This window comes from Chiloscyllium punctatum, chromosome 50 (assembly GCF_047496795.1).
Source record: "Chiloscyllium punctatum isolate Juve2018m chromosome 50, sChiPun1.3, whole genome shotgun sequence".
Taxonomy (NCBI): domain Eukaryota; kingdom Metazoa; phylum Chordata; class Chondrichthyes; order Orectolobiformes; family Hemiscylliidae; genus Chiloscyllium; species Chiloscyllium punctatum.
This window is the reverse complement of record NC_092788.1, coordinates 54,083,014-54,105,949: the sequence shown is the minus strand read 5'-3', so window position 1 is coordinate 54,105,949 and position 22,936 is coordinate 54,083,014.

Genomic DNA, 22,936 nt, shown 5'->3' with positions numbered 1-22,936 from the left:
AAGATCAGCCTTGAGTATTTTCAATGACCCAGTCTTCACTGTTCCCTGAGTATGACAGCGCCACAGTTTGCACAGTCTGAAGGAGAACAGAACAACGTTATCTCAAAAGTTAATGGGAGACTCTTTAATTTTAAAGTGTGTTAACCTCACAGAAAGTCGCCCCCTATTCTGAGAAATAACAGCACAACAAATGTGAACAGACGTAGACCAATCAGCTCCTCAAACATATCCCATAATCGCTTTGACTGTTCAGTAAAGTATTTATCAAGCTCAGCCTCCATTGCACACTCCAAAAAATATTCCTTTCATCTGAAGGCCACACAGCATAGGAAATTGAAATAAGATCATTTGGCCCATCAGCTCGACTTTGCTGTTCGGACCTGCCTGACATGTTTCTCAACACAATTCCCCTGCATCGTCAATGTAACTCTGGACCCATGTTTTCATCAAAAATAATATATCTCTGTATTAAAGACATGACTGTACCTGTGTCTCAATATAGATGTGTGTTTGTGTGTGCGTCTGTTTCTGTGTATATCTGTTTAATACCGGGATACAGGGTGGTGGAGGAGGGTTATGTGTGCGTGTTTTGTGTATATCTGTTTAATGCAGGACACGGGGTGGTGGTAGAGGATTATGTGTGTGTGTGTTCCTGTGTATAACTGTTGGTGACAGGTTTATGGTGGAGGGTTTGTGTGTGTTTTATTGTGAAAATCAGTTTAATGGCAGGAGACAGGGTAGTGGTGGAGGGTTGTGTGAGTGTGTGTGTTTCGGTGTATGTCTGCCTTATGGCAGGAGACAGGGTAGTGGTGGACGGTTGTGTGAGTGTGTGTGTTTCGGTGTATGTCTGCTTTATGGCAGGAGACATGGTGGAGGTGGAGGGTTGTTTTCAAACTGGAAACCTTGGACCAGATGTGATTCACAAGAAAAAGTGTTGGATCCTCTTTTGTTTGACATTTATATCAATAACTTGGATGAGAATTGTAGAAGACATGATTAGCAAATTTACAGCTGACATCAAGATTGGTTGTATCGTGGACAATGTTGACTTAACGATTTACAGTCAGTGATTATAACGATACCTTGATCAATTGAATATATGATTCGTAGACCTGTTCAGCAGGGAAACAGTCCTTCTGACTCATCCAAGTCGGCCAGATATTGTGGATTAATCTTGTCCCATTTTCCAACATTTGCCCCACATCCCTCTGAACCATTCCTATTCATATACCCATGCCTTTTAAATGTGGTAATTGCACCATCCTCCACAACTTCCTCTGGCAACTCATTCCGTACATACACTACACTTGCGTGAAAAAGTTCACTCTAGGTCTCTCTTCAATCTTTCTCTTCCCACCTTAAACCAATGCCCATTAGTTTTGGCCTTCCTATCTCTGGCAGATAGACCGAGACTATTTACCCTTCCCATGATTGTATAAACCTCTAGAAGGTATAAATGCGACTCCAATCAACACGAATGATTGTGTTTTCAGTCATCGTGGGCCTAAATTCTGAAATTCAATAATGACACCTCTTCTTTATCCATCAAGTCACAATACAAAAATCATTTTAATCCAACTTGTTCAGACATATAATGAAAGATCTCTGTCGGATTTGAACCTAGAGCCTCAGAGGTAGGGGCACTACCACTACTCAACAATAGCCTCGAAAGCTGCAACATGATTGTCCTGCGTGCTTATTCATCAGCCTGTTCTGACATGCTGTGACACACCTTCACAACAGGTAGGACATGAATCTAGATCATCTGATCCAGAGATTGTGACATTAAAATAGGTTCATGGTCTGAAATCAAATCCAGAACTCTGGCATAAGGCCAGGGGCATTTCCCACCACACAAGACTTAAACCATGCCCAGAATTTGGATCATATTTTAAGTGTCAGCTTTCAGCTCTGCATGCATTTTTAAAGTTCTGATTAACTTGACTGAAAGATACAGGCAACAGTTCTCATTGTTAAACAAATAAAAGGTATTAGACTCAACTACAGGATGATATTTCATGCTCTCTGCTATCGAGATAAACTATGAACATCTTGAATTGCTTGGCTATGATTTTCAGCTTAAATGGTGATTATCTGTAGTCTGCAATATTATGGAAAGAAATCGTGCAGGCACGCTCTGAAGTACCTCAAATAGATATCAATACCGAACACCAGAGATGAGGAAAGAGGCCAATTTCATAGAGTCATAGAGATGTACAGCACGGAAACAAACACTTTGATCCAACTCGTCCATGCCGACCAGATATTTCAACCCAATCCAGTCCCAAATGCCAGCAGTCAGCCCATACCCCTCCATACACTTTCTATACATATACCCATCCAAATGCCTCTTAAATGTTGCAATTATACCAGCCTCCACCACTTCCTCTGGCAGCTCATTCCATACACGTACCACCCTCTGCGTGAAAAGGTTGCCCCTTAGGTCTCTTTTATATCTTTCCCCTCTCACCCTAAACCTATGCCCTCTAGTTCTGGACCCCCCGACCCCAGGGAAAAGTCTTTGTCGATTTATCCTATCCATGCCTCTCATAATTTTGTAAACCTCTATAAGATCTCCTCTCAGCCTCCGACTCCCCAGGGAAAACTGCCCCAACCTATTCAGCCTCTCTCTGCAGCTCAGATCCTCCAACCCTGGCAACATCCTTGTAAATCTCTGTAACAGCCTTGAAGGTGGATAGAGAGAACAACATATGGGGTAGAGGCAGCAGTATATCTCTGTCACAGCATCGAGGGTGGATTGAGAGAACAACAGATGGGGTAGAGGCAGCAGTAAATCTCTGTAACAGACCCGAGGGTGGATTGAGAGAACAACAGATGGGTTAGGGGCAGCGGTATATCTCTGTAACAGCATCGAGGGGTGGATTGAGAAAACAACAGATGGGATAGGGGCAGCGGTATATCTCTGTAACAGCCCCAAGGGTGGATTGAGGGAACAATACATGGGGTAGGGGCAGCAGATGGTCATTCGGCTGCACCATTCAGAATGCTCATGGCTGATCCGATTGTGTCTGACCATCCATCTCCTGTCTCTTCCCAATAAACATTGACTCTCCTATCCGGCAAAGATCAGTCGAGCTCAACCTTGAATATCTTCAATAACCAAGTCGTTACTGCTCCCTGAGGCTGAGGACACCACAGAGAGCACAATACAATTACATTGCGAGACCCGTTATTTTAAACTGTGTTAACCCAACATCAAATCACCACCACTTTACAGCTAAAAAGGTACAGTAATTAGGAATAGACAGACGCCATTCCACACTCCCAACCTGTCCCACATTCCCACTGTCTCTTTCCGATCAAATACTTATCAAATCCAGCCTCTGCTGCTGTCTCAGAAAGAGAATACCTAATAGCATCACACCACATGAGAATTAGAAAAGGAGCAGAACCCATTAGACCCATCATGTCTGATATTCCGTTCATTAATTTCTTATTTGTTCCTCAACATCATTCTTCTGTCTTTTGCCTAGAATTGTTGATCCCCTTATAAATAAAAAAACGATCTATTTGTGTCTTAATGAGACAAGTGTCTGTGTGTGTGTCCATCTGCTTGTTAGATGAGTATTTGTTTGCCTACGTCTGTCTGTGTATCCGCCTGTGTATTTCACTCCGTGTTTGTTTCTATTGTGTGTGACTGTATATGTTTTTGTGTGCTTGTATGGGTGTGTATGCTTTTCTCCTTGTACACATTGTACATGTTAGTATATTGGGGTATTTATCAATATTTCTATATAATTCTATGCCTGCATCTCTGTGCAGTGAGGTATCTCTTTTTCTTTGAGACAGAGCTGACACTGGAACTGCCAGTGGGTTTAAAGTGAGAATTGCCCTTCGCTGATCTTTGCTCCTTACTCGGTTGGTGGGACGTAGATATTTCGGAATCTCCACACAAGTCATCCCGGTCCTCTTTGGCTCCTACCAAGATCTTCCCCACATGGCGTGGGGAGGGGAGAGTGAACAGATGTCAGGCACCCCACCACCTGGGATGGCCTTTTTCTGTCCTATTCCAGGCTGATTCTCCTGGATTGGGAGAAGGGGAGGGAGGGTGTGAGGGTGGCCCTGCTGTTAGAGCTTGTACGGGTGGGTGCCATGGTGAGAAGTCCTGAGTGAGTCAGTTTACAGTGTTATATCCACGTTGTGTTATTAGTGTGGAGGCTATTGCATAAGTGACGGAGAAAGTGAGTGAAGGAAGTTGCTGAATTCAATAGCGAGAGTGTTAGTGCCTGAGCTTATTTGGAGATAGAGCTAGAGCCTTGTTCGGGGGTAGGTGCTATAACAGGTATACAGTGAGTATGAGGGAGCAGACAGAATACAGTGACACTTATCCTGGCAGAGCGGGGTAGGTTATTAATGCTTATGCTTTATTGTTGGATATTCAGATCATCCCAGCGTCTAGATGAGCCTCGTCGAATGTCTTGTCCATGTCTATCAATAACGACACAGACCAAGTCCCTCAACTTTCACGGAATCAGTTTAGGTAGAGCGTACAAATAGCAAGGAGAAGCAAACACTGATGTTTTATGTATCTAAACCAAAACGGTAGCAGAAAATCTGAACATCATGTGCTCTGGAAATTACACATGCAAGTATTGTGAATACTGCAGTCTTATTGGATGGTCTCAAGTTGTATCTAAACTGCGTTAACTAAATGATTGCTAATGCTGTGAAAAATAAATACCATAAGTGTATATCAGATGGGTTGAAGTGTATGTTGTGAACCAAACTAGATAGCAGGTTATTTCGGAGTTGGTGTTGTGTGGTAAGAAATACGAATTACTAACCTTAGTCTGAAGCAGCTTTTGAGGAATAGTGACGTTAATGAGGTGCATTTTACATGGCGTCCGCAGACAATATCAAATGTGTGAACATTCTGGTCAAATATCATGGAGGCCTGGAGGGTAGAGGGTCAAGCTCACTCCAGTAAATTGGGAAAGTACAATATAACATTCAGTGGGAGACAAGCAATGGTTGTTCGAGTCATAGAGCACACGAGCACGGACACAGGTCCTTCAGCTCAAAGTGGACCATTCTGAACAAAATGTCCTCTCACGCCAACCCATTTCCCTGCCGTTGCCCTTTATCCTTCTAATCCTTTCCTCTCCATGTATTTGTACAAATGCTTTTTACGTGTTGTTAATGTATCCACCTCAACCACTTCCCCTGGCAGCTCATTCCATATGTATACCAAGATGTGTGTTAAGATCATTGCTCGTCAGTTTCCCTTTTATTCTTACCTTCTGACCTTAGACTGATGCCCTCGAGTCCGTGATTGCTGTCCTGGGTAGAAAAGACTGGGTGCATTCACTCCATCCATGCCTCCTGTGATCTTTTAAGCGTCTATAAGATACCGCTCAGTCTCATATACTCTAAAGTAAAAAGTTCTAGCTTGTCCAACCTCTCCCCATAACGCAGACCATTAAGACCTTGGCAACATTCTTGTAATTTCTTCTGCACTCTTTCCAGTATAATAACATCCTTCCTATAGCAAAGTGAACAAAACTGATCATGACGCTTCAAATAATGCCTTACCAGCGTCCTGTTTAACTGCAATGTAACTCCTCAACCTCAATACTCAGTGCTCTGACTGATGAAGGCCAGTGTATTAAAGCCTTCTTCACTGCCCTGTCTACCTGTGAATCAACTTTCAGAGCACCGTGCACCTGAACACCAAGGTCCCTCTCCTTCACTACACTCCTGAAGGCCCAACCATTCACCATGAAACTCCAACCTTGACTCGACTTTGTAAAATGCAAGTACTTACACCGATCTGTATTAAACTGCATTTTCCATTTCTCAGTCCACTTCTCCAGCTGTTCAAGGTACTGCTGAAATTTCTGAAATTCCGAATAACCTTCCCCACTCTCCATGATGCTGCCTATTTTAGTGTCATCATTAAACTTGCAAATCATGCCTGTGCATTCTCATCTAGATCATAGATCTATGTCATAGGTAAATTATATATATATAGATATAAAACATATTACATACATCTATGATCTAGATGAGAGAATATAAATATAATATACACACATATATATAGAAACAAACAATGTCCCCAGCACCAACCCCTGAGGTATTCCACTATTCACAGGCCTCCAGTCCAACAAGCATCTTTCCTATATTACCCTCTGCTTCCTACCACCAAGTCAACTGTGTATCTAATCTACCAGCTCCCCCTGGATTCCAGGTGATCAAACATTCCAGAGGAGCTGATCTTCTGTAACCTTGTCAAAGGCTTTACTGAAATCTATGTAGGCTATGTATACCATTCTGCCCTCATCACTGTTCCTTGTCACTTCATCAAAGCACTGTAACAAGTTTGAGAGCCATGATCTCTCATGCACAGAAGCCTTGCTGACAGCTACTAATCAAACCCTGTCTCTCAAGTGCATGTACAGAGTAACCACGATTGTCCAAATATCAATTATCCGAAATTTGGATTATCCAAAGAGGACCTCAAGGTCTCGATAGAAACATTATGTCTTTCAACCCTTTTGTTTGTAGGTACAATGATTTTTTTTTAAATTGTCTTACTAAAATACTGCCAAGAACAGTCCAGGCACCGTCTCCAAAAGACTGATCTCCCACCTTCTCTCTCTCTCTCACCCCACACTTTCCCTGAAGTTCTACACAGAGGTTCACCCTAAATCCCCCTTCTCCATATAACTGCGTCAACATTGTCCTGTACACAGCAAAGGTGGAACTTGCCAAAACGCGCGTGCGCATGTGTGTGTGTGTGTGTGTGTGTGTGTGTGTGTGTGTGTGTGTGTGTGTGCTATTTGAAGACTTACCCCACAAAGACAGCAGCAACAGCAGTTCTGTTGGTGTACAGTCGCCTGCCCAATTGGAGGCGGTTGGGGTTGCGGACGGGAGTCCGAAGGTGAGTGAGGATGGTTGGGGATGTGGGGTTTGGGAGTGCGGGGTTGGGGGCACAGGGTTACAGGTGTGCGGGGGTGTGGATGGGGTTTGGACGATGGGTGGGGATGTTTGGTTGTGCGGGGTTAGGGGACCGATGTTAGTGTTGCAGGGTTAGGAACGGGCATGGGCAGACGGGTGTGGCGTTGGACAGGGTTCTGGGCTGATGGGGGGCAGGATTGGTGTGGGAGCAGTCAGGGTTGGGGCGGGCATGGACAGGTGGTGGCACGGAGTGGGAGCAGATTAGGATGTTGGCGGGCAAGTGGGGGTGTGAGATCAGGCGGTTTGGGGGTGCGTGGCGGCAGACAGGGACGTGGGGTGGGCGTGGAAGGGTTTGGGGTGGGCGGGGCACATATGGGGCAAGGTGGGAGCGGGGTGGGAGCTGACGTGGCGTGGGGTCTCACGCGCCGATTGCTTTTGCCTTGTCTTCTGAATGGGGAGCAGACTTCACAGTAAACTTCAAGTCCCAGAGTAGATCAATTCACCAAATAATCAATTATCTGAATGAAATAGTGCTCCGTCCATCTCAATTGGACAATCGAGGTTACTTTGTATATCTTATCTCAGTATCTTCTCAAGTCATTACCTACTACAGATGTTAATTCTACCAGTCTATAGTTCCCAGGTTTAACTTTGTCGTCCTCCTTGAATAGGGGCACAGCATTCGCTATCCTCCAGTCCACCGGTACCTCACCAGTTGGCCAGCAAAGTTGGAAAAGTACCAACCAGGGCTCCCGTAATTTCTTCTCTGTCCTCCTGCAGAGTTCCTGAATATATCTGGGCAGGATGAGGAGATTTATAGAAATACTGCAAAGTCGGAAAATGTGTCTCTTTCTTGAACTTAAAAACACCACAGAGTGAGCAAGTGACTTAATGATGGTTAAAATAACAAATGAAAGATTATATTAATCATAGGAAGTGACTTCAGAAGAATTCCAGAAATTGTGGAAACCTGAGAATTCTCAGAAATTGATGATCCAGAAAAGGAGGGCCATGAAACTGATAAGGAAATCTAAAAGCAAACATACATGCTAACAAACAGGAACACAAAGACTGCATCAATCTACTATCTATATTTCAAAGGAAACAAAATAAAAGCAATGTCAAATGTGGAAATTTGTAATCGGGAGAGGAGAGTTTATTGTGGAGAACAAGGAAATGGCCAAGAAAATAACCAGTAACTTTGCATCTGTCTTCTTGGAGGAAGATCCATAAAATCACCCAAAAAACCAAGTGATCAGATGGAGCTTATGGAACTAAAGACATAAAGTCAATTTATATCAGTGACAGGGTAGTACTTGACAATGTAACTAAATTGAGCATTGCAATGTCTGACAAAACAGACTTACTTTGCATCAAAATGTCAGAAATAAGGCACCAATGTAAGTATTAAATATGTTCCAAGCACATTAGATGAATGGAAGGGATCCAAGTAAATATTTGTGATTCCGAGGAGCTGGTGTTGGATTGGGGTCAACAAAGTTAAAAATCACACAACTCAAGGTTATAGTCCAACAGGTTTAATTGGAAGCACAAGCTTTCAAAGTGCACAACCACCTGATGAAGAAGCAGCACTTCGAAACCTAATACTAGCGAATAAACCTTTTGGACTGTAAGCTGGTTTTGTGTGATTTTTAACGTTATCATTTATGGTTACCATAGATGGTGGAGATGAGAGTGTGGAGGAAAGAGTTGGCCGGGTGGTTGGCAGTGAGGAGGAAGGCCTTTTGTTGCAGGAAGATGCAGACGAAACGGTCAGAAGTGCAGATCGATGGCAGATGGAATGTAACGCTGATAAATATGAGTTGATGCACTTTGGGCGAAGGGACCAGACAGGGGAGGACTCAATGAATGGCAGCACACTAGGAATCTCAGAGGGTGCTTTTCCTCACATCCCTGAATGTAAGTGGACAGGTTAATAGTCGAGCTAAAAAGGCTTAGGAGTCGTAGACATAGATTATAAGAGTTATACAGTGGCTTGTTTCTGGCAAAATGGTATGCAGTATACAGTTCTGGATATCACATCATGAAAGGATGTCATTACACTGAGGGGGTGGGGTTTGGTGGGGATTCACCAGAATGTTCCCTGGGTTGGAGCGTACCAGCTATGGAGAGAGGCTGGATAAGCTCGTGTTGTTTTCTTTGGAGCAGAGAAGGCTGAGGGGACGTGATTCAGAAGGATAAGATTACGAGGGGCATGGACAGATGGATAGACAGCAGCTGTTCCTTTTAGTCAAGAACAAAGGAACAAGTGAAGTGCTTGAGGTTTAGAGAGAATTTAAAGATATTTTGTCAACCAGAAAATGTTGGGGTCCAGAAGAGACAGAATGGTTGTTACGGGTAACTCCACAACAAATATAAAGTACTTGGACGAGTTTTTGCAGTGGCATAACATGCCAGGTTCTGGGCCTCTTGTCAGAAAGTGGGACAGTGTTTCTATGATTGTATGATTATGGAATGCTCATCATTAAACTGTTTAAGACAGAAATTGATGCTTTTCCAAAGAGAATATCAATGAGAGTTATACGAGTGAACTGTAATAGCTTCTAAAGATATGCCAGTGTGAAAGGTAAGATAAAGCAATTGCAGCTCAGTACAGTCTGACCCAGAGAATGGAGAATGGAGAACAGGGAAATGGCAGAACTATGAAGCAACTACTTCATTCTGTCTTCGCAGAAGATACCACAGCAAAAAACAAGCTTCCCAGCAATACCATGAAACTTTAGTCTGGTGAGAAAAAGAGAATAGAATGAAATTAGCAACTAAACAGTTCAAGAGAAAGTATTCTAACAGAACATAATGGGCATAGACAAAGTCAACATAGATTTATGAAAAGGGAATCATATTTGAGAAAGTGAATTTTAGCCAAATTATGGAGAAGCTATCAATGCATTACGATTGGATTTTCAGAAAGATTTTTAATAAACCCCAAGCCTGTTGTGCAAATTTGAATCCTATGGGACTGGGGCTAATATATGGTCATGGTTTTAGAACGGGAGAGCTGGCCGGGGACAGTGAGTCGGAATAAAACTTTTTTTAGAGTGGAAGGCTTGGAGGATATAGCAAGGATCGGGGTTTGGGACCAGATATTCCCAATACACATCATATCTTTGATTGAGGGGCTCAAATGCAATATTCCCAAGTCTGCTGATGGCATTAAACGATGTTGGATTGTGAGTGGGTGAGCAGGATGTCAAAAAGCTCCAAGGTGATTGAGACAACTGGAGTGACTGGGCAACTACGTGGCAGATGGAGAGCAATGGGGGAGATGTGACGTTGTGCACTTTGTTGGGAACAATAGAATGCCAGCCGATCAATTGAAAATGGATTGTTTGAAAAATGTTGATCTATAAAGGAACTAAAGCTGCATTTTTGTTTCCTTCTGCGCTGACCTGTGAAGGCCATGCTGGGCTGTGAGTTCTGCAATCAGAAGTCAATACTGGGAATGGCACTGACACACTGACCAGTGTACACAGACCCACCAAGTGGGTAGCTGTAACATTGAAAAGGAGTTGGATCTTCTTGATCACCAGTCACTGAAAGCAATATTGCAGGAACAGAAAGCAGTTTGTAAGATAAGTAGCCCATTGACCTTCATTTCAGGAGTATTTGAGTATAGGAATAATGGTGTCTTACTGCAGCTGTACAGGCCCTTGGTGAGACCCCATCTCGAACATTGTGCAGTATTTTGTGCGGTTTTGCTCTTCTTACAAATCTGACATTGAGGGAGAGCAGTGAAGGATGACCGGACTGATCTCTGGGAAGACAGGCTTGTTGTGCGATCAGAGTTTGAGGCGACTGGGCCGGTATTCCATGGGGTTTAGGAAAATGAGTGGTGATCTCAGTGAAATATACAAAACTCTGACAGGGTGAGACAGATTGGAAGCAGGGATAATAATTCTCCTGACTGGGACGTCAAAGAACAAGGAGCCACAACGTTAGGTACAGTCAGGCCACTCTGCATTGAGATGAGAATACATATCTTCACTCAGAGACTGCTGAACTTGGTCAATTTTCTGACACATAAGGCTGTGGAAGCCAAGACACTGAATATAAATGAGGATTTCTTGAAATTAAAGTTATAGACAGAGAGCAGGAGTATCGTGTGAAGATAGAGAATCAGATATCATTCCATGTTTTTCTCCAATAACACAGTAGTTGTATTCCTGTGGAACACCGTGTTGTAGAAAATCATGTAATATCAATAATGTGGTCTATGGGAAAAAGTGGGGAAGGGGCAAAACCCTCCCCCCAAAAAATAAATCAGTAAAAACCAAAAATTTAAGTTAATCTAACACACACGAGCATAGTCTAAGAAAATGTTTAAATCATATATTGTAATGAAACAATGCTGTAAATGTTGCACTTTCACCCTAATGTCACTGACTACAGCACTGTACCTTTCACCAAGCTCTTCACCAGAAAGCGCGTGAGCCGACTGACCACATGATGCTGACATGGAATTCTGGTTTGAAATAAATGTCCATCTAAATGTAGACGACAATTCCTAGTTTCAGTCTCAGTTTCAAGGCTTGCAGAGGATTACATTCCTGCTTTAGTGAACACACTGAGTGTGCATTTTACAGACAGAGGATCCTGAGGCTGGGTTTTGCTATTCAGCTGGTGCCGGGGATGGAATTGCGTTACAGTGAATGGGAGATCTCTTTATAAAGAGAATGCACAATTCACGAATTGTGATGCAGACAAGTTGTGTTCAATAAACATGCGCTATCGGAGTACTGCCTGTATATTGAAGGGAGGATCAAAATCGATGGATCAAAGCAACTGCTGCAGTTCCCATTTTATATATCCGGATGTTTAAACATGTTAAATGATATGAACACTGTACGGGGCAAATCGCACTGAGGAGATTTTCTCCACTATCTAGAATGGGGGATGCTCAATGGGTTGAATGACCTCCTCCCTTCCCGATGTTTCTGTGCAGTCTGTGGGATAGCTCTGCAAGTCGTGTCACAAGCTCTCAGGCGTTCGAAAGGAGGACTCTGCGGGGACGTCAGGACTGTGTTTCCCATTCCCATTTCCAACAACAAGGCTGAGACCGTTTGTTCTGACCCGGCTTATCCTTTAAGAATGATGAGCAGTTTGATACAATTGAGTGTCTTGTTTGGAAGTTTCAGAGACCATTGAAGAGTGTATCACATGTCTGTGTCTCTGGAGTCACTTTTCGGCCAGACCAGGAAAGCACGATAGATTCACTTCCTGAAACTACACTTGGGAAGGAAAATGGTAATCATAATTGACATTGGCTTCAAAGTCACTATTCCTGACACCAGATTTTAGAGCTCGATATTTTATTAATTGTTTTTAACTTCCACCAGCTGCCAGAGCATGAGCCTGATCTGGATTAGTAATCCAGTGACATTTCCACAACAGCACCATCGCCACTATCAGAACCCACACTGAGGTGGTTATTCCTGTGCTGCTTGACAACTCTTTCAAAAAGTACTCCCACTGATGTGACGATCATGATCGAACTGAAGGGGTGGTAATTGGACAGATTGTAGTTATTCCCTCTTAGCGGACTGGATATAGTTGAGTAATTATTCACATTGCCAGGGAGATGTCAGAGTTGGAGCTGCAATGAAACAGCTTCCCCAGGGACACGGCTTATTGTGCAGCCCAAGTCTTCAGTCCTATTGCAGGAATGGTGTCAGGGGCCATTGCCATTGGATCATCCACTCAACACTCCAGGCTGAGGATGGTTTAGACACTATATCCTTGTCTTTTACACTGATGTATAGAGCAGTTCCATTATTTAGGATGGAGATACTTGTGGAGTACTCTCCTCCAGTAAGTTGTTTCATAGTCCATTGACATTTATAATTGGATATTGCAGGACTGCAAAACTTAGATCTGATCTGTTGGTCTTTAGATAATTTTGTCCTCTCTATCAGATGTTAATCCTGCTATTTGGAATATAACTGGTCAAGTACCATAGCTTTAATGGTTTGTCATCAGGGTTAGGTTCTGACTCTGGTATGTTCACCCACGCGCCTTACTGAACCATGGATCAGTTTGGTGTTAATGGTAGATTGAGAGATTATCCCAGGGAAAAAAGTTACAGATTGTGATTAAACACAATTCTGCTGCTGCTGCTATGATCCACATCATCACCTGAAAGCCCAGTTTGACCTGCAATATCTGTAATTCAATTCTACTGACTGTCCCCCAATTCACACCACGACCCATTCACCCATCAGCACTGTACTCAGTGATCTAACCTGGTTTCTAATGTGGCGGCATTTCCATTTTCATATTTTCATTCTGTTAGGATCTCTCCATGGTGTCACGCTTCCAATTTGTCACATTACTTAAATTCTTTAGCATATTCATGTGAATCTGTTCCATTCCCGCAATGACATCTTCTATATTTAATGTGAATGTGTTTCCCTCTGTTTCTCTCCCTGACCATTATTAAGAGCTCTGCAGTGCCCGTGATGCAGCCTTATGCACGTTCAGAGCCAATGAATCTGTGAACCTGGTGTTACTGTTCACTTCCCTGGTACCCAGTGCTCAGTATTGGACAAGGCTTTTGAGCAACTTTGACAGACATCTGTGGAACGAGTTCAAAAACAGACATAGCTGAAGAAACTAAGTAGGTCTGGCAGCATCTTGTGGAATGAAAGCAGAGTTCATCTTTCAGGTCCAGTTTCTCCAGAAATATTTGTGTTTTTATTTTCAGTATCCATAATTATTTGTTTATTTGAAAATTTGTGCTGTGCCTATTCAACCCTGGAGAAACTCAGCAGGTCTGGCAGAATCTGCAGAGACAGAGAAACCGAGTTAGCGTTTCAAGTCCAGTGTGACACTTCTTCAGAACTGAAATTTATTGTAAAATGGGATTTTTAATCCCTTGACAGAGGTGGGGGAGTGGGTGATGTGTAAAGGAGAGTGTGGCAAAAGATAAATAGGCTTTTAACAGTGGTGAACGAGAGGATGGTGTGAAAGATGCGAATTGAGGGAAAGGGGTTCTCTCTATTGAGTGCAAGGTAAAGAAGATACAAACACACAACGTCATAGCCAGACTAGGAGAGAGAATGTATGAAAATGGAGAACAGTCATAATGGGGTCAGGCTGTGAAGTTATCGAATTGAACATTAACCTCTACAGGCTGTAACGTACCAAAGTGTAAAGTGAGGTATTATTCGAGCTTGGGTTGTGCTTCACTGGAACATTGCAGCAGCTCAGGACCGAAACGTTAGCATGAGAGCAAGGTAGGTTATTGAAATGGGAAGCAATGAGGTGGTCAGGGTTATTCTTACAGACAGAGTGGGAGTGTTCCTCAAAACCGTTTCTGTTTTGTCTCCCCGGTGTGAAGGATACTGCATTGTGAGCAGCAATGGCAGGATTTTTTAGATTAGATTAGATTCAGCCCAACAAGTCCATACCGACCCTCTGAAGAGTTACCCACCCAGACCCATTTCGCTCTAATGGATCGAACACTATGGGCAATTTAGCACGGCCAATTCACCTGTCGTGCACATCTTTGGACTGTGGGAGGAAAATGGAGCACCCGGAGGAAACCCACGCAGACACAGGGAGAACGTGCAAACTCCACACAGTTGCCCGAGACTCTAAATGAACCCGGGTACCTGGTGCTCTGAGGCAGCAGTGCTAACCACTGAGCCACCGTGCCGGCCTCCAACTGTGTGGAGACTGATTTGAAACAGTACAAGTGAATGAGAGTGCAGTGGGGGCGGCAATGTGGGAGATAGGTCAGTCACAGCATAAGGCCCTGTCCATCATAGTTAGGAGATTTCTGGTTTGAAGGAAAAGTGCTCACGTCAGAGGCATCTCACTGGAATATGGCGTCATCAATCAGAATCATAAGAGATGGAGAAACTGGGAGAAAGAAGTCACCCTCCGCTGATCATATGTTCAGCCACATGCAGAAGTTCCCTCTGAATGATTGAAAAGAACCAGACATTAAATGGAGGAGTTCTGACTCACATCTGGTCAGAAGCGTGATGTGAATAGAAACCCAGAGGAAGTTCAGTAGGTATACATGGACAGACGTTCAAGCAGATATCCCATTATGCTCAGCAATTATTTGTTTCTGCTCAAAAAGAAGGACTTGATAAGGAGATGAACCACCCATGGTTGACTAAAGCTCTCAAAGATAATATTCAATCACAAATTGATGAGCATTGATATCGGGCCAGATTTAGGATGTTTATTTCAGGGACAATTGGCAGATGCTAGGCATGAATTTCAGCTGTGCTTCCTGAATTATCCCAGAAACCCCTGCCATTGCTGTTCCATCTACTTCCCTGTTCGTCTCCCCTTCCTGATTCCGGGTTCTCCCTCTCCAATTACAAAGCATATTCTCTCACATTATTGTCCCTACCCACATCACCTTCAGCTCTTTGATCCAGTCTACCTTCCCTGCACTAGCATCAAGCTGCATTTTGTGCTGCCACTTTTCCTCTGGTCTCAGTGTGGCTCGGCCTCTCCATTCACGCTGTTTTACAACTTCCACTCACATCTCACTCTGGAAAGTTTCCTTCTTGGAGTAAACCTTATTGAAAACACCTCTCCCCCTTTGCTCTGAATTCACACTGTGATCCAAATTTCAAAAAGTATACTCAGTCTACATTTCACTCTGCTAAAAGTAACTGCATTCTTACCGTGTGGTATAAGAATTCCCTTCATTACATAGATCTGGCCAGAGTCACGTTTTCACTGTCGAGATCATCACCCCCTTTAGACAAAGGAATTCAGGTGTTTGATGCCTTTTTGGCACTAGTAAGAGTTTCCTGCTGCCTTGGTATTGTAACATGGAGAAAAACAAATCACAGTATGAGGTTTGGGCTGAGTATTGTTTACATCTCATTTTTAATCTGTATAGGTTAGATGGTTTTTTGAAGTTGGCTCTGTGGGTCGACACATCATCGAAGGCCGAAGGGCCTATACTGTAGTGTCATGTTCTAGGTAATATTGATGAAAAGGAGGTCATCTGCAAAGTAATTGTACAGGAATATGCATAGAAACTAGAAGCTGATGTGGGCTATTTGGCCCCTCGCGTTCTGACATTCAACAAGATCATGACTGACTCCTTTCCAATTTGTATCCAACATTCTCCTCTACCCTCGAAAATGCTTGATCCCCTTATTAACGGGAATATGAATACATGCCCCCACACATAAATTTATGCAAATAATCCATCTCCATTACATTTTTATGGTTTGCCAAACGTAATGAGGAGGTCAGATGAACAAGATGAAGCAAACGTCTGAGATGAGGAATTGCAAAATCGTCCAATAGAAAAAAGAAAATAAAATTAGCGATGACAGAGTTATATAAAGCAATGCAATCTGCTGCGTGCACTTCTGCTTTATTTGTAAAACATTTTATGCAGGCAACGTCACAGAATTGTATCAGTTATTGTGTGCAATATTGAAGATAAATGTAGATGTTAATGTTTCAGCTTTATCAGGCACTGGGTGTTGGCAAGTTCAGTTGCCGAGATAGCTAGTCTATCAAACAGAATGATACTAATAGCATGGGTTTAATTCCTGCTCTCACTTGATAGTTTAATTGAGTATAACATGTCTGCAGAGTAGCTGAAAGAGAAGCATCTAGGAACTATTTTTGGGATAATGAGCTTTAACCAGTGCAGTGCCACAAGGATCAGAGCTGGGGCCGGAATTATTAACCGCACAATGAGTTGGGTGATAGATATGAAAGTACTACCTCCATATTTATGAGTAACACAAACAGAAGTGGGAAGGAAAATGGTGAGGATGATGCAAGGAGTTTATCAGGAGATAGAAAAAAATAAGGTGACTGCACCAAAAGTTGGCATCTGACATATAGCGTTGGAAAGCTTGTACTGGTTAACTTTGTCAGGTAAAATAGAAGAATTTACAAGAGAAAAGATTCAGGAATTTCAGGCCCTCGGCTTGACAGTTAAAAAGTTGGCATGCAATTCAGCAATTATAGGAAATTCGAACGCACTAATAGCAGTTATTTCAAATGTGGTGGTGTATAATTATCAGTCTAAACATGTACACGTTTCTATGCAGACTGAACGTACAAAAATGTGAACGGTTCTGGTCTAATTTTCAAAGGAAATATGTAGAGGAGATAACAGACATATTGGTAGCAAATGGGAGAAGCTCCATAGAATTAATCCTGAGAATTGAGGTATTTTCTTATGGAGTGAGCTTGAGTAGCTTCGTCAAAAACTCATTGGAGTTTGGAAGAATGAGAGGAGATCTCAATGAAAACAAAAACAGATTGTCAGTAGGCTTGAAAGGCTCATTGCCAACAAGGTTGGCTCCATTTGTGGGAGAGTCCAGGACCAAAGGGTATAGCCTTAGTCAAAGAGAGCATATATTTATGAGGGAGGTGAGGAGTGCCTTCTCTGTCAGAGGGTTACTGAATGATAGGCCTGTTGAAACCCTGTCGCTAAGTCTAATCGAAGCAGGTAGTGGACAGATTTCTAAGCAGCGAGGGAATCAAGAGCTATGGGGATAAGGCAAGAAGGCGGATTTGAGGATCATCAGTCAGCCATGATGGTAATGAATTGTGGAGCAGACTTGATTTGTTGAATAGACTATGTTAGCTTAAGGTCTGATAAACATCCTGTTGGATCCTGACAGATTAGCTGTGGATAGAACACTTCGACTTGCGTATAACATGCAAACTTATAGTTCATTTGTTAAACATGAGGGATCACCCATTCAAATCAGCAATTAACTTTCCTTTCTGCAGGTGGTTGTATTTTGGATTACTCTAGCTGAAAATTTAGTGGAAGCAGAGACCCTAAACACCTTTTAAGGCAGAAGTAGATAGGTTCTAGGTTAGGAAAGGGTTGAACAGATTTGCAGATTAGTTGGGAATGCAGTTTCAATGCTATAATCAGCTCAGCGTGACCTTATTCAATCAGGGTAAGCACAAGGAGCTGAATGGCTTGCTCCCAGTTCGGCTGCCTCCGTTTGCACATTCTTTGACATAGTGTTTAAAAAATTGTAGACAACTCATCTATGATATCAAAAGATAAATAGGAATTTTAAAACTGTAGGAGGAACCACCAATAATTTACATCCTCATTTTCATATGCACATTGTGAATATTATACAGTACTTTATAAATTCATTCCTCTCTCCTGAGCACACTCATGTAAACAAGGCCAGCTTATCACCTTTTCACAAAAGATAGCCTGAATATCTGAAGTTTCAACTGAGTAAACTAACTCTGGCAGCATACAAGATATTTGCATACTTACAAAAACGACTGACCAAATCTGCAGATAGGATTCAAGATGTAAACTCACGAATTTCTGCATAACTGTAGTCCAGCATCCTTACTGAAATGTTCAATACCACTCACCCCCACCCCCATCTCTGCACACATACAATGAGGGAGCTGTGCTCTGCATCTTACACAGGCCATGCTTTTGTTTTGGTGATCAATCTTTTGGAGGCTGTAACATTGTTTAATTTGCGAACTACTTATTCTAAGTATCATATCAATGATAGAATTAGTGACATGCTCTATTTTTTATAAATTCATTTCTATTTTTGCTTTCTGCTCCATAGATCATTCCTGCATTAATCTATACTGACTGTTCTGTTATAACACAGGAGCCCATATCATCAAACTCTGCTGTGATCTCCCACATGTACTGACTTTATTCCTCTCCCAGCTTTTACCTGAGCCTGAACAAGTTTGTGTACAATCTCAGCATTCTATTTTAAAGTGGATTGAGTTTCTTCCTAATTTTCCTATCTGTCACCGAAATTTTCCCCATTTCCCAGCTCTATTGAAGCCTCGATATGCATCCCTGCCTTAGACACTTTGCTTCTGAAAACTTCATCCATGTCTCGGTCTGCTCCAGTCTCAACTATTCTAATAATCGTCTCATTGGCGTCTCACTTCATACTCTCCATGAACCTCAGTTTATCCTCAACTCTGCTGCTTGTCCATCAACTCACACGGAGTCTAATTCACTTATCACCCCTATAATCGTTGACCTACAGTGGCTTCTGGTATGATAATATCTCATTTTAAAGTTCTCATTCTTATCAGTGTCTCTCTCTGGCATCACGTCTCCAATTAGTACCATTCCTCAAGTCATTTCTCATAGATCCCTCAAATTTGTTTTCCCTTCCAGAATTGTGCTTGAAATGAATGTGTTTCTCTCTGTTTCCCTCCTTGACCATGATTTGAGCCCCTGTACAGTTGATGGTACTGTGTCATTGCTTGTATTTTCATTCACTTCCCAAAGCGTCACACGTGAAGCTCCCTGTCAGACAGGGATGTCTTCAACTTTGACTCATTACTTTCACAATTATTCTTTGTCAATCCATTGAATCTCAATGTTATTCATTGTCAGCTGATCATAATTGAATCCACATAGGAAAACCCCTTGGAGGTTTGAGAAGAATCAGGCATGATTTACAGACTTTTGGTCTGCAGGTACAAGAAGTGGTTAGGAAGGCAAATGTAATTTACTCCTTCATGGCTAAAGAGGTTGAGTTTAAAAGCAGAAAGGTAATGCTGCAGCTGTACAAGGTGCTGGTGAGATCACATCTGCAGTACTAAATGCAGTTTTTGTCTCCGTACTTAAGAAAGGATGTACAGACACTGGAGGAGGTGCAGAGGAGGTTGTTTCCAGCGTTGAGGAGGGTTGATTTATGAGGAGTGACTGAGTAGATTGGGATTATATTAGTTAGAATTCAGAATAATGGGTGGATCTTATAGAAACATATAAAATAATGAAGGGAATGGATCAGATAGAAATAGACAGCATGTTTTCACAGACATGTGAAGCTAGGATAAGAGGGCACAGCTGCAAGAGGAAGCAGATTTAGGCCTGAATTGAGATAGAATGTCTTCATCCAGAGGGTTGTTAATCTGTGGAATTCTTTGCCCAGTGAAGTAATTGACGCTATTCAGGAAAGTGTTTTAAAGTAAGGTATATGTTTTTCTAAAAATGGAAAAAAAATAACGGATACATTGAGAGGTTGAGTAATTGGAGCTGAGTCTACAAAAAGATCAGCTATAATCTTATTGAATGATGGAGCAGGGTCAAAGGGCTGGACGGCCTACTCCTGCTCCTAGTTCTTATGTTATAGTCAATAGCGTGAGCACTTGTTGCTAACAATGAGCTGGAAAATAGACTGAAAGGAATTTCAGTTGATAACGTTGGCAGATATTTAATTAACATTTCACAATGATCAAACATGATGGGGAGACGATGGCCTTGTAGTGTTATCGCTAGATCATTAATCCATAGACCCTGATAACGTTCTGGGATCCGAGTTCAAATCCTGACACGGCAGATGGTGATAGTTAATTTCAATAAAAACAATCTAGAATTTAGAATCTCATGATGACCATTAATCCATTGTCAATTTTTAGCAAACCTCTCTGGATCACTAAAGCCCTTTAGCGAAGGAATCTGCCATCCTTATCTGGTCTGGCCTACATGTGACTCCAGTCCCATTGCAATATGGTTGACTCATAACTGCTCTCTGTGCAATTAGGGATCGGCAACTAATGCTGACCTAGCCAATGATTCCCTAATTCCGTGAAAAAATTTAAAAAACATCAAAAAGGAATTGATGAGATGGTAAACTTTGTATGATTAGCAAATATTGTTAGGGTGAGTACCCAATGAAAACAAAGGCGCACAAATGATGAAAACTGCTGCTAGACCAGAGGTTTGGGACAATATTTTTAGAGCCCACAAGCTGAAAGACATAAAGCGAATAAAGTTGGGGATAATTGATTTAGGAAGGTCAATTGTTGCAAACATCAAAAAGGAATTGATGAGATGGTAAACTTTGTATGATTAGCAAATATAGTCAGGGTGAGTACCCAATGAAAACAAAGGCGCACAAATGATGAAAACTGCTGGTAGAGCAGAGGTTTGGGACTACATTTTTAGAGCCCACAAGCTGAAAGACGTAAAGCGAATAAAAGTGGGGACAATTGATTTAGGAAGGTCAATTGTTGCAAAGTATAAACAAAAACAGCACGAGGCTGCATGTGGAAATAAAAATAATAATAAAAATATAGTTAAAACCTTTTTTGGAACAATTGGAAGATGACATCGGGAAATTCCACACAGGAAAAACGGAAACTTTCAACTATTTTATATTAGTTGTGACACCGTTTCGACAGAGAATATCCCAAAGGATCTCAGGCCTTACTTCAGGACAACCCCTTTGATAAAGGAAATGATTACGGATAAACTATCCACCAAAACCTAGTGGTCTATTTCCTGGATTTCGAAACAATGTACTCCAGACATATTCTTGGCATTTGTTGAAATATCACTGCAGTCCAAGGGGATTTCAGTGGATTCAAAAGTCTGACTGTGATGCCTGTCTTCAAGGAGGGAGAAATGCAGAAACCAGGAAAATAACGGCCAGGTAGCCTTGTCTATTATTAGGAAAGTGCTCATGTCCATTATAGTGTGATTTACAATAATTTAATGGAATCAAAGAGACTCAATAGTTTTATCTGAAAAGGAGAAGCAGTGATAATAAAAGTGAACCCTTAGATTGTGTAATTAGATTTGGTAAGCATTTTATAAAGTACCATATAAAGCGTATATTGCACAAGTTAGGAACTTGTGGGTTATTGTTCAGAGATTGAACATTTGTGAAGACACAAAGAAGTGAGTCTTGATGAACATGTCTGTGTGAGTTCAGAGAGACATAATAAGTGGAGTGCCACAAATGTCAGCCCTTGGACTCCCAGTTGCTTATTCTCTGTATTAAAGTTGTTTTTGTTGGTGGGGGGGGGGGGGGGTGTAGAATGCAATCAATGCATATTTGATGATGGTAAAGATAGGTTGGAGTGCATGGTGTGATAAGGATATAAGAAATCTGCACTGTGTAATTGGAAGATAGAGTTAATTTTAATAAAGTGCGTGATCAAGCACTTCAGAAGGAATAGCAAAAATAAATGGTTATTTATATGGAGGGAGACTGTGAAAACAAAAGACCAGCGCAGAGAGATTTGGGTGTTGTTGTGCGTGCAAGGTCTGAGGAACCATAAGGATTGATCATTTTCCAGGACCGGATCATGTGTATGCCAGGGCATTGTAGAAGGAAAGATATGTAGGTTCGAGAGTTGGGCTGAGAGTTGCAAATGGAGTTCAGTCCTGTCAAATGCGAGGTCATGCTTTTTGGAAGATCCAATTCAAGAGCGAATTATACAGTAAGTTGAAATGTCCAGCGGAAAATTAATATACAGAGAGATCTCTGGGTGTTCAAGTTCTTTGATCCCTGAAGGTGGCAATTCAGGTCAATAGATTTGTCAAGAAAACATATGAAATGTTTTCCTTCATCGAACTAGGTATTGAGTACAGGATTTGGCAGGTCATGTTACAGTTCAATAAGACTATGGTTCAGCATTATATCTGGTACATTTCTGGTCGCCCACATTACCAAAACGATGTGGATGATTTGGAGAGAGTACAGAAGGGGTTCACTAGGATATTACCTTATATGGAGGGTGCATGCTATGAAGAAAAGTTGAGTAGATTAGGATTATTTTCATTAGAAAGACAGAGGTCAGGGAGGGGGAATCAGAATGAGGTCTACAAAATCATGAGCGGTATAGATAGGGTGGATAGCAAGAAGATTTTATTTTCCCCAGAGTGGCGTACTGAATTTCTAGTGGCCACGAGTTCAACGTGAGATTGGATATGTTGATGGGAGGTATATGTGGTAAATTCATTATGCAGAGGGTGGGGGTGCCTGGAACGTGTTGCCAGTAGTGGTGTTAGTGGTGGACACAATAGCATCATTTAAGATCTATCTAGACAAATATATGAACGGGCAGGGAGCAAAGGGATACAGATCCTTAGAAAATATGCTTTGATAGAAGAACTGGATCAGCACAGGCTTGGAGGGATGAAGGGTCTGTTCCTGTGCTGAAATATTCTTCGTAATTTTTATTTGCTCTTTGTTCTTTTAAACTAATGGAACCCAGCAGATATAGTTGAATCATTTAT